The 12,338-nt window shown below is 38.2% G+C and overlaps 1 protein-coding gene across 13 annotated transcripts in view; it reads left to right on the top strand.

The window, feature by feature from the left end:
• Positions 1 to 12,338, top strand: part of MAP4 (microtubule associated protein 4) — a 193,852-nt gene that overhangs the window by 45,134 nt on the left and 136,380 nt on the right. The window lies entirely within an intron of this gene.

Here is a 12,338-nt window from a genome sequence, read left to right as displayed (position 1 = left end):
TTAGGCTTTCATGGGAATGGCTGACTGTAAGTAATGTAATGAGTGCTCTGGAAGCCGACAGGCAAACTTAATCCTAAATCTTTTAATTTAATTTGATTTAATTTATTTATTTGACAGAGAGGTGACATAGCGAGAGAGGGAACACAAGCAGGGGAAGTGGGGGAGAGGGAGAAGCAGGCTTCCCATGGAGCAGGTAGCCCGATGTGGGGCCAAGTCCCAGGACTCTAGGATCACGACCTGAGCCAAAGGCAGACGCTTAACAACTGATCCACCCAAGGTACCCCCTTAATCCTGAATCTTTTTTTTTTTTTCAGTTTTATTTATTTATTTGACAGAGATCACAAGTAGGCAGAGAAGCCGGCAGAGAGAGAGAGGAGAAAGCAGGCTCCCCACTGAGCAGAGAGCCCAATGTGGGGCTCGATCGCAGGACCCTGGGATCATGACCTGAGCCAAAGGCAGAGGCTTTAACCCACTGAGCCACCCAGGCGCCCCTTAATCCTAAATCTTTTTTTTTTGTTAAAGATTTTATTTATTTATTTGACAGAGAGAGAGATCACAAGTAGGCAGAGAGGCAGGCAGAGACAGAGGGGGAAGCAGGCTCCCCGCTGAGCAGAGAGCCCCATGTGGAGCTCAGTCCCAGGACCGTGGGATCATGACTTGAGCCAAAGGCAGAGGCTCAACTCACTGAGCCACCCAGGTGCCCCAGTCTTTGCAATTTTGGTTTGTAAACTCTTTGGTGGTTGTTACGTTTAAAAGAGCTCCCCCTGCCCAAAATGGTACTATCATGTTATTTTTTAAATTTCATTTTTGGTTTAAACTCTCTTATCTCATTATGCCTTGCTTATTTTTTTTTAAGGATTAAAAATGCATTTATGGCAAAAATCTCCCAGTGTACAAGAAACACAGTAGAATATTGAATACAGCCAACATCAGAGCAGCCAAATCCTTGTCCTCCCATGTTCAGTCTGTCAACCCACTAGCAGAAGGGAGAACAGACAAACCTTACACTGTCTTTTAAAGGTCAGCACATGCAGACTTGCAGGCCAGTAGAGAAGCACATTCCAGTGAGAAGGCAAAGTTCTTTTTCTCTGCTGCCCACTTAAGGTTAAATTTGGAGAGTCAGCAAAAGTCTTTCAGTTGATTTCAGCTGCTACTTGAGAGTTATCCCTGTCTACTCTCCCTTCCTTTTACTTTCTGTGATAGTATTATATATACCTTCTGTACCTAAGTATAAAACATACCATTCTTCATAGATCCATCCTGTGTCAGCAAATCTGATGAGAATGTTCTAAACCTAAGTATTAAATTCATTCTTTTCTTAAAACCATTAGCTCAAAATAATGCCATAGCTCCGTTTGCATTATATTTGAATCAGTACTTTTTGTGTAGTCCTCCTATGGTAATAGCCCCACCTGTTTTTTTAAACACATGGTGGTTTTAGTTATTTTATTATTTTTTAAAGATATTTATTTGAGAGAGAGAGAGAGAGAGAGCATGAGCAAGGGGAATGAGAGAAGCAGACTCCCCACTAAGCAGGGGTCCTGAAGCAGGGCTTGATCCCAGGACTCTGGGATCATAACCCGAGTTGAAGGCAGATGCTTAATGACTAAGCCACCCAGGTGCACCCCACCCACCCCCCACCTACATAAAAAAAAAAAAAGATTTTATTTTTAAAAAATCTTTATTAACATATAACATATTATTAGCCCCAGGGGTACAGGTCTGTGAGTTGGCAGGCTTACACACTTCACAGCACTCACCATAGCACACACCTTCCCCATGTCCATAACCTAGCCACCCTCTTCCCACCCCCCTCCCCTGGCAACCCTCAGTTTGTTTTGTGAGATAAAGAGTCTCTTATGGTTTGTCTCCCTCCCAATCCCATCTTATTTGATTTTTTCCTCCCTCTCCCCCCAAATCCGCCACATTGCCTCTCAAATTCCTCATATCAGGGAGACCATATGATAATTGTCTTTCTCTGATTGACTTATTTTGCTCAGCATAATACCCTCTAGTTCCATCCACGTCATTGCAAATGGCAAGATTTCATTTCTTTTGATGGCTTCATAGTATTCCATTGTATGTTTATACCACATCTTCTTTATCCATTCATCTGTTGATGGACATCTAGGTTCTTTCCATAGTTTGGCTATTGTGGACATTGCTACTGTAAAATTAGAGTGTATGTGCCCTTTCAGATCACACATTTGTATCTTTAGGGTAAATACCCAGTAGTACAATTGCTGGGTCGTAGGGTAGCTCTATTTTCAACTTTTTGAGGAACCTCCATGCTGTTTTCCAGACCGGCTGCACCAGCTTGCGTTCCCACCAACAGTGTAGGAGGGTTCCCCTTTCTCTGCATCCTCGCCAGCATCTGTCATTTCCTGACTTGTTAATTTTAGCCATTTTGTCTAGTGTGAGGTGGTATCTCATTGTGGTTTTGATTTGTATTTCCCTGATGCCGAGTGATGTGGAGCACTTTTTCATGTGTTTGTTGGCCATCTGGATGTCTTTGCAGAAATGTCTGTTCATGTCCTCTTTCCATTTCTTGATTGGATTATTTGTCCTTTGGGTGTTAAGTGTGATAAGTTCTTTATAGATTTTGGATACTAGCCCTTTATCTGATGTATTGTTTGCAAATACCTTCTCCCATTGTCAATTGTCTTTTGGCTTTGTTGTTTGTTTCTTTTGCTGTACAAAAGCTTTTGATCCTGATGAAGACCTGTTTTTGCCCTTGCTTCCCTTGCCTTGGGTGATGTTTCTAGGAAGAAGTTGTTCTAGCTGAGGTGGAAGAGGTTGCTGTCTGTGTTCTCCTCAAGGATTTTGATGGATTCCTTTCTCACATTGAGGTCTTTCATCGATCTAGAGTCTATTTTTGTGTGTGGTGTAAGGAAATGGTCGAGTTTCATTTTTCTGCATGTGGCTGTCCAATTTTCCCAACACCATTTGTTGAAGAGACTATCTTTTTTCCATTGGACATTCTTTCCTGCTTTGTCAAAGATTAGTTGACCATAGAGTTGAGGGTCTATTTCTAGGCTCTCTGTTCTGTGCCATTGATCTATATGTTTGTTTTTGTGTCAGTACCATACTGTCTTGATGATGACGGCTTTGTAATAGAGCTTGAAGTCTGGAATTGTGATGCCACCAACTTTGGCTTTCTTTTTCAACATTCTTCTGGCTATTGGAGGTCTTTTCTGGCTCCATGTAAATTTTGGGATTATTTGTTCCATTTCTTTGGAAAAAATTGGTGGTATTTTGATAGGGATTGCATTAAACGAGTAGATTGCTTCAGGTAGCATAGGCATTTTCACAATATTTGTTATTCCAATTCATGAGCATGGAATGTTTTTCTATTTCTTTGTGTCTTCCTCAATTTCTTTCATGAGTACTTTATAGTTTTCTGCCTATGGATTCTTTGCCTCTTTGGTTAGGTTTATTCCTAGGTACCTTATGGGTTTGGGTGCAGTTATAAATGGGATTGACTCCTTAACTTCTCTTTCTTCTGTCTTGTTGTTGGTGTATAGAAATGCAACTGATTTCTGTGCATTGATTTTATATCCTGACACTTTACTGAATTCCTGTACAAGTTCTAGCAGATTTGGAGTAGACTTTTGGGTTTTCCATATAAAGTATCACATCATATCATCTGCAAACAGTGATAGTTTGTCTTATTCTTTGCTGATTTGGATGCCTTTAATTTCTTTTTGTTGTTTGATTGCTGAGGCTAGGACTTCTAGTAATAAGTTGAATAGCAGTGATGATAATGGACATCCCTGCCATGTTCCTGACCTTAATGAAAAAGCTCTCTGTTTTTCTCTATTGAGAATGATATTCACTGTGGGTTTTTCATAGATGGCTTTGATGATATTGAGGTTTGTACCTTCTGTCCCTACACTTTCAAGAGGTTTTTTTTTTTAAATTTTTTATTTTATTTTATTTTTTTACTTTGAAGAGTTTTGATCAAGAATGGATCCTGTACTTTGTCAGATGCTTTTTCAGCAACTATTGAGAGTATTATATGGTTCTTGTTCTTTCTTTTATTAATGTATTGTATCACATTGATTGATTTGCAGATGTTAAACCAACATTGCAGCCCTGGAATAAAATCCCACTTGGTAGTGGTGAATAATCCTTTTAATATACTGTTGGATCCTATTGGCTAGTATTTTGGTGGGGATTTTCGCTTCTGTGTTCATCAAGGATATTAGTCTGTAATGCTCTTTTTTGATGGGGTCTTTGGTTTTGGGATCAAGGTAATGCTGGCCTCATAAAATGAGTTTGGAAGTTTTCCTTCCATTTCTATTTTTTGGAACAGTTTCAGGAGAATAGGTGTTAATTCTTCTTTAAATGTTTGGTAGAATTCCCCTGGGAAGCATCTGGCTCTGGGCTCTTGTTTGTTGGGAGATTTTTGATGACTGCTTCTATCTCCTTACTGGTTATGGGTCTATTCAGATTTTCTGTTTCTTCCTGGTTCAGTTTTGGTTGTTTATACATCTCTAGGAATGTATCCATTTCTTCCAGATTGTCAAATTTGCTGGCATATAGTTGATCATAATATGTTCTTATAATTACTTGTATTTTTTTGGTGTTGGTTGTGATCCTCTCCTCTTTCATTCATGATTCTATTTATTTGGGTCCTTTCTCTTTTCTTTTTGATAAGTCCGGCCAGGGGTTTATCAGTCTTACTAATTCTTTCAAAGAACCAGCTCCTAGTTTCATTGATTTGTTCTACTGTTTTTGTGGTTTCTATTTCATTGATTTCTGCTCTGATCTTTTTTATTTCTCTTCTCCCGCTGGGTTTAGGCTTTATTTGCTGTTCTTTCTCCAGCTCCTTTAGGTGTAGGGTTAGTTTGTGTAGGCTGTGAGACAGGCTTGTATTGCTATTATTGCCTTTGCTGTGTCCCATAGATTTCAAACAGTTGTGTTCAGAAGATTTCATTTTTATGTAATCTCTGTATGCAGTGTGGGGCTTGAACCACAACCCTGAGATCAAGAGCCGTATGCTCTTCTGACTGAGCCAGCCAGGTGTCCCATCTCTACCCATTTTTAATTGCCTTTTTTTTTCCCTTGATGGAAGAAAAATATATGCCAAAACATGTATTTAAGGTTGTTCAGCTTTTAGAATTATATTATTTGTGGAAAGGTTAATTTTGTACAGAGTTGTCTCTAGATCTGGTGTGTTAACCACCATCCTAGAATTTCTTTTCATTTCTCTTACATGTTAATTGTACTATTACTTGGATACTATGGTCTTCCTGTGATGATGTGTTCATTTATCATTTTCTTGCTGTCTGAATTGAAAGTTAATTTTCAGCAAAAGTATTTAAAAAATAAACTTTTTAGATTTATTGCATGTTTGAATTTCCCATTTTGGTCCTCACTTGGTAGATGGCTTGGGTATAAAACTAGGTTCAAAGTAATTTCTCTACATTTAGAGGCATCTTTCCATTGCTTTCCAATGTCTAGTGTTACTATTAGAAATCATAAGCCAATCTATTTCTTATAATTTGGTAGGTACTGTTTGGGGAATTTTCTTTATGTTTTTCTCTTTTTTCCCCTCACGTCCTTGTCTCCCTGCTCTTTCCATTATCCCCGTCTCCCCCATCCTCCCCCTTTGTTTGTTCCGATACTTTTTATGTATCTTTCTGTATGTAAAACAATATATATGTGAAATTTAAAGAATAAAAATAATAAAAAAAGAATAAAAAGATAAATATCCATGAATCTACCAGCCACCTTACAAAATTGGACTTTCCTAAGCCCCTGTGTGTCCCTTCCCTATTGAGTTTTCTTCCTCTCAGAGTATCACTGATGTGATGTTTGTGCCTTTCCTTGTGCTTATTTTTTTAAAGATTTATTTATTTATTTTGTAAGGAGAGATAGAGTATGCGCGGGAGGGCACAGGGAGAGGGAGAGAGCATCTTAAGCAGACTCCATGCTGAGAATGGAGGCCCATGTAGGGCTCAAGTTCACAACCCTGAGATCATGACCTGAGCTGAAATCAGGAGTCTGATGATTAACCAGTTGCGCCACCCAGGCAACCCTTGTGTTATTTTTAATAGTTCGAGTATAAATGTATGATTTTTTTAAAGCACCGTGTTACTGAAATTTACCCATGTCTGTGTGTATATCTATAGTAAATTCATTTTCAATGCTGTATTTATTTCATTAGTATAGTAATTTAATCCATTCTCTGTTGATGTATCTTTGGGTTGTTAAAGATCCTTCTTATGAATAATGCTGCTTTGACATTTTTATAAAAGGTTGTAAGAGTTTATCAGAGATAATTAGAAGTGAAAGGCCTGGGTCTGAGGATTTGTACAAATTCTACCTTATAAACAACATACTGTTGTCTACAATGAGTATATCAATTTATACCAGTGTATGAGAGGTCCAGTTGCTGCTCATTCTTCTTCCTAACTCTTGGTATTGTCTTTTTTATTTTAGCAGTTCTGTAACTGAAATATCTATTTATTGGATCTCAGTGTAGTTTTAATTTACCTTTCCTTGTGATTAAAGTAAGCACTTTTTCATATGTTTATGGATAGTGTTGGTTATTTGGATAGTCTCCTGTAAGAGGTGACTTTTTTTTTTCTTTTCAGATTTTATCTGTTAGAGAGAGAGAGAGAGAGAGGGTGAAAGCAGGGGGAAGGGCAAGGGAGAGGGTGAGAGAGTCTCAAGTGGACTCCACGCTGATCCCAGAGTCCACAAATGGGGCTTGATCTTATGATCCCTAGATCACAACCTGAGCTGAAATCAAGAGTTGGATGCTCAACTGACTGAGCACCCCGGCACCCCTGCCTTTTCTTTTTTTTTTTCATTTGTAGGATTTCTTTATATAATCTTTATATATGAGTTGTTTTTGTGTATTGCAAGTATCTTCTTCAGCCCATGGGTTGCCTTTCATTCTTTTAATGGGATATTTGGATGAACACAAATTTTCTTACCTTCAATGTAGTCTAATTAATAATTTTTAACACCTCATGGTTAGTGATTTGTGTGACCTGTTTAGGAAATCTTGACTTACTCCCACGGTCATGAAGATATTTTCCCTATTATCTTCTAGAGGCTTCATTGTTTTATTTTTCACATTTAGGCCTATTATCTACCTGTAATTAATTTTTGTGCATTGTGTGGGATAGAACTCAAGAATATGTCTTCCCCTATAATTAGATATCCAGTTGACCCAGCAGCATTTATTGAAAAAAACAGTTCTTTACCTACTGCCCTGCAAGTGTCACATTTGTGATAAATTAATGATGTATAGTGGTTCTACTTTGAAACTGTTCACTTGTATTGGCCTCTTTCTTGGTGGTTGTGCCAGTACTTTAATGTCTTCAATTTAATATTTATAAATATTAGTTGAAACATAGGAAGTTGTCATATTTGTAGGTTATCACTTTTTGGCAATTTCATATGGTTTAATCCAGCAGTGCGTTTTGATATCTAGCAGCTTAAGGTCTTCTGAGTTCTCTAAGACTGTCTTAGGTGTTTTCATTTTTGTACAGAATTTAGAATCAATTTTTCAGTTTGAATTAAAAAGAGAAATCCTCCTGCAATTTTGCTTGTAAAGTTTCAATCTGTAGATCAGTTTGGGGATAATTGACATCTTTGAAATATTGAGTCTTCTAGTCCGTAGTACATGATCATGATATATCCTCCATTTATTTAATATTTAATTTCTTTCAATTTGTTGTTTTCTGTGTAGTAGTCAGGATATCTTTTTTAGTTTTAATTTTTTAGTTTTAAAAAGATTTTATTCATTTGAGAGAGAAAGAAAGATCAGAAGCGGGTGGGAAAGATAGAGGGAGAAGCAGACTCCCCATTAAGCAGGGAGCCTAATGTGGGGCTCAGATGATCTCAGCCTGAGGCAGCTGCTTAACTAACTGAGCCACCCAGGCACCCTCGGGATATCTTTTATTAAAGTTACTCTTAGAAGTTTTGAAGAAAATGACACTGTATGTGATATTTTTTTTTAAAAGATTTTATTTATTTATTTGAGAGAGAGACAGGGAGAGAGAGCATGAGTGAGGGGAAGGGCAGAGAGAGAAGCAGACTCCCCGTGGAGCTGGGAGGCCGATGCGGGACTCGATCGTGGGACTCGATCTCGGGACTCCGGGATCATGACCTGAGCCGAAGGCAGTCGTCCAACCAGGCATCCCTGTATGTGATATTTTTAAAAAATCTTCCAATTGTTTTTGCTAGCATGTGGAAATATAGTTGTGTTTTAATAATTTGCCTGGAGTTCAACAACCTTGCTAATTCATTTACTACTTTAAAAAAAAAGATTTATTTATTTATTTATTTATTTGACAGAGAGAGGAGAGAGAGAGAGGGGTACCATAAGTAGGCTGAGAGGCCGGCAGAGAGAGGGGGAGCCCTGAAGTGGGGCTCGATCCTAAGACCCTGAGATCGTGACCTGAGCTGAAGGCAGAGGCTTAACATACTGAGCCACCCAGGCGCCCCTCATTTACTAATTTTAATAGTTTATTTCCTCTGTGTATAGTTGTTTCCTGCAGTGAGTGTTGTTACTATTTCTTTATAATCCTTGTGCTCTTATTTTTTTTTTCTTGACTCATTGCACAGTACTGGCTAGTAGCAGCAATAACAGGCATTCGTAATTCTGCCCTATCTCAAGAGAATTTTGTTTGTGGCAGGTTTTGTTTTGTTTTGTAGATAACCTTTGTCAGATAAAGGATCCTCCCATCCTATTTTGTTAGGATGCCCCCCCTCCACCACCCAGGCCTTTTTGATTCTATTGAGAGATGAGCTTTTAGTTTCCCTATTTCATCTGTTGATGTAGTGAATACATTGATAGATTGTTCTAAGGCGTTATTAGCCAGCCCAGTTCAAGATGTATCTTTTCTGCATTGCTTGATTTGATTTGCTAATGTTTATTGTAGGATTTTTTTCACTTAAGTTAGGAGTCAGGAAATTATGGCTCAAGGTCAAATTCAGCCTACAGTCTATTTTTGTATAATTTATGAGCCAGGGGGCGCCTGGGTGGCTCAGTTGATTAAGCGTGTGTCTTCGGCTCAGGTTGTGATGTCAGGATCCTTGAGGTCAAGCCACGAATTGAGCTCCTCCTCAGCCGGGAGTCTCCTTGTCCCTGTCCCTTTGCTCCTCCCCCCTGCTTGGGTTCTCTCTATCTCTCTGTCTCTCTCTCTAACGGATAAATAAACCTTTAAAAAAAATTTTTGAACTAAGAATGTTTTCCACATTTTAAAATAATTGACAGAAAAGGAGAAAAACTTTTCATGGCAGGTGACGTACACTATTGAAATTTCAGTGTCTATAAATAAAGTTTATTGTAACCCAGACACACTCATTCATTTGTGTGTTGTCTGTGGGAGCTTTCTTACTATAATGGCAGGGTTGAGTCCAGGAAGTTTTTCCTTTGCACCGTAGTTCAGGACCGTAAAAATGGCCATGCAGGCAAAGCAAAGTTAATAATCAGTTGGAAAAATTAGGATTGTTTTGTGATCTTTAAAAACTTTAAAAGATCTCTTAGGGTAAAGTTAATATTTAGTACACTGTAATTCAAAACATTAAAAACCCTGGAGAATTGAAATGTTTTATTTGTTTGGAAAAAACCTACAAGGAATAATTTGAACAGTATCAGGCTTCTTCTTACCATATAACTTGTGATGTGGAGTGGGCATCTTTTCTGTATCTTTTCTACTCCTTTCTAAGTTTAGATCAGCTTCCAACATTTTATCCTTTGTGTTTTCATTGCCACAGAGTATCTTCAGAGTTCTTCTTCTTTTTTTTTTTTTAAGATTTTTTTTTTTTTTTATTTGACAGAGAGAGATCAGAAGTAAGCAGAGAGGCAGGCAGAGAGAGAGAGGGAGGAGGAAACAGGCTCCCTGCCGAGGGAAGAGCCTCATGTGGGACTCGATCCCAGGACCCTGAGATCATGACCTGAGCCAAAGGCAGAGGCTTAACCCACTGAGCCACCCAGATGCTCCGTCAGAGTTCTTCTAATGTGCGACTTCTTGCCAGCATCACCTCCTCTAAGGCATTTTCATTTTTTTCACCAAACCATTGCCCTCATTTGTGGAGATAAGCTTACCCTCACAGTTCCTCTGGCAGCATATCCAGACACTGTGTTGAATGGTGGTAGTGTCAGCATTCCCCCAGTGAGCTATTTTTTCTGTGACTACATTTACGTTTGATTTGAATTTCACTTTGAATTACTACTTTTTGATTCTTTGCTGCACATTCATTTTTGTAGGCCAGTTCTTTCAATTATTCATTTTTGTTTTTTGTAAAATACCACATGGGTTTATCATTGGGAGATGAGGAGGCAACACCACCATTTATGCAGGAACTGAGTAACAGATGCCCGGTGACCAGTCACCAACAGGCTTTGAAGAAGTGATGTGAAGGGCACCTGGGTTAAGCCTCTGACTCTTTATCTTGGTCATGATCTCAGGGTTGTGAGATTGAGCCCCGCCTAGGGGGCTCCTCTCTCAGTGGGGAGTCTGCTTGGAATTGTCTCTCTGCCTCTCCCACTTCCCCTCCCTCTCCTCTAAAATAAATAAACAAAATCTTAAAAAGAAAAAGAAAAGAAGTGATGTGATAGGTAATTGATCTTCATGTGCACCTGTTAATTTATATAGTGATTTGTAGACTGAAGAGCTAACAGCAGATTTTGTACTTCATGCGATTACTCGTGGTTAATATACCATGGTGACTGAAACTTGAACCATGTTATTGGGGAGTGGTGTTATTTAACTAAATCATGGTAACTGAAATTTGTGCATGTTAGAACCACGTAAAGCAAGGACTGCCTATATTTGTGACAAAGTGTATGGACCACAGAATTTAAATGGTTTACTCTCTGTCTCTGTACAGAAAATGTTTGCTGACCCCTGAAATAAGTTTGTAAGTTTATATTGGCTTATAATTTTCCATTATTGGGTTCTTCTTGTCTGGTTTTGTAGCAGGTACATAATCATATAAACAATGCCAAATATGTAAAACACATACAATGTTCCACGCCCTATTTTCTATATTAACAGATCCAGAAAGTAGTTAATACTGTTACCCCAACTAACATTTGAGGAGACTGAAGCAAAAAGGTGAAGAAACTTGCTCAGGGTCACATAGATACTAAGTGGTAGAAACCAGTTTTGAAACTCTGACGGTCTGGCTGGAATGTGGGCCTCTAATCAGTGCATTATATTTCTGTTAACCTCATAAAATGATTTGATGAGAATTCTTCTATTTTCTAGAGTTTGTGTTAGATTGGAGTTACCTGCACCTTGAATATTGGTTAGAACTCCTATAAAATCTGGGGGGTGGGGTTGTAAGACTTAAAAATAATTGTTTCAAGGGTGCCTGGGTGGCTCAGTGGGTTAAGCCGCTGCCTTCAGCTCAGGTCATGATCTCAGGGGCTTGGGATCGAGTCCCGCATCGGGCTCTCTGCTCAGCAGGGAGCCTGCTTCCCTCTATCTCTCTGCCTGCCTCTCCGTCTACTTGTGATCTCTCTCTGTCAAATAAATAAATAAAGTCTTAAAAAAAAATAATTGTTTCAATTCTTTAATTGATTTGGGACTATTTAGGTTTTCTGTTTATTATAAAATTTTGGATCAGTTATTGTAATATATTCTCTTTTAGAAACTGGTCATTTTTTTAGGGTTTTTTTTTTTTAAGTAATCTTTTACGCACTGTGGGGCTCAAACTCAAAATCCCAAGATCAAGAGTCCTATGCTCCACCGACTGAGGCAGCCGGGCACCCTGGAATTGGTCTTTTTCATCTGATTTTTTATATTTGTTGGCATAGCTGTTGATAATCTTTTTTTCCTCTGCCATATTTGTAGCATTATTCTTTTCCTTCCTAAAATTGTTCATTTATGCCCTCTTTTCTTTTTTGGCCAGTCAAAGGTTTGTTGACTTTATTACTCCTCAAAGAGGACTTTTGCTTTGTTGATCTTCTCTTTTCTTTCTTGGCGCCTTTTTTTGGCTCAAGATTTTATTTCCTTTCTTTGGTTTTCTTCAGATTTATTTTTACCTAACTCTTTAAGATGGCTCTTAAGGCTGACTAACTTATATCCTTCTTTTTCTAATAAAAGCACTTAAGGCTGGAGACTTCCTCAAATTCTCTCTTTAAGTATATTCCACAAGCTTTGCTATGTAGTATTTTTGCTATTATTCAGTTCTGAGTATTTTTTCATTTCTATTTTGATGAGTTATTTGCCATGTGTTTTAAATTTTCCCAATAAATTTTTGAAAAATTCAGGTTTTTGTTTCTAGCTTACTTAATGATGTTTCCTAAATGCATATTGTATAATAATGGTTTTTTAAATAAAGTTTTTATTTAAATTCCAGTTAGT

Source organism: Mustela erminea, chromosome 1 (genome assembly GCF_009829155.1).
Source record: "Mustela erminea isolate mMusErm1 chromosome 1, mMusErm1.Pri, whole genome shotgun sequence".
Taxonomy (NCBI): Eukaryota; Metazoa; Chordata; class Mammalia; order Carnivora; family Mustelidae; genus Mustela; species Mustela erminea.
Note: the sequence above shows the minus strand (reverse complement) of the source record. Positions and strands in the feature narration are given on the sequence as shown.